We start from the raw sequence: 498 nt of genomic DNA, 5'->3' as shown, positions 1-498 counted from the left end.
AGTTTAAATATATATATATTTAAAGTTAATTCTTTTGACAATAGAATTTGTTGTTGTTGTTAAGTGCCATTGAGTCGGTACCAACTCATAGTGACCCGGTATAGGGTTTCCAAGAAGTAGTTAGCAGGTTTGAACTGCTGACTTTGTGGTTTGCAATCCAGTGCTGATGCTACAGCGTCACACCAGGAATTAGGGGACGGGAATAGTAGGGAATTAGACAGATAGAGAAGGGAGGACTTGTGCCCTTTAGGATGCATAACCCTCTCAGTTTGGCCAAGGCTCACATATGATTATTAACTCTAAAAATCTGAAAACAATACAAAAACCATTATTAGTTCACTAACATAATATATTGAAAGAAATATTATTCAGAGTTGTATACTTAAGAAAGTCTCATTTGAAATAAAAAGTTAAAAATTGAAATCCTATATTCCAATGAAATACATTACATTTTCAGTTCTAGTGTATTACACTTATTCTTGACAGAACATATCATTG

At 33.3% G+C, this 498-nt stretch overlaps 1 protein-coding gene across 3 annotated transcripts in view; it reads right to left on the bottom strand.

The window, feature by feature from the left end:
* The window catches only part of LOC102827420 (LIM domain only protein 3-like), an 82724-nt gene that overhangs the window by 39264 nt on the left and 42962 nt on the right, over window positions 1-498 (bottom strand). The window lies entirely within an intron of this gene.

The sequence above is a fragment of the Chrysochloris asiatica genome, unplaced genomic scaffold (assembly GCF_000296735.1).
Source record: "Chrysochloris asiatica unplaced genomic scaffold, ChrAsi1.0 scaffold00086, whole genome shotgun sequence".
In the NCBI taxonomy this organism is placed as follows: domain Eukaryota; kingdom Metazoa; phylum Chordata; class Mammalia; order Afrosoricida; family Chrysochloridae; genus Chrysochloris; species Chrysochloris asiatica.
The sequence above is the reverse complement of the archived record's forward strand: the minus strand, read 5'-3'. Positions and strand labels throughout refer to the sequence as shown.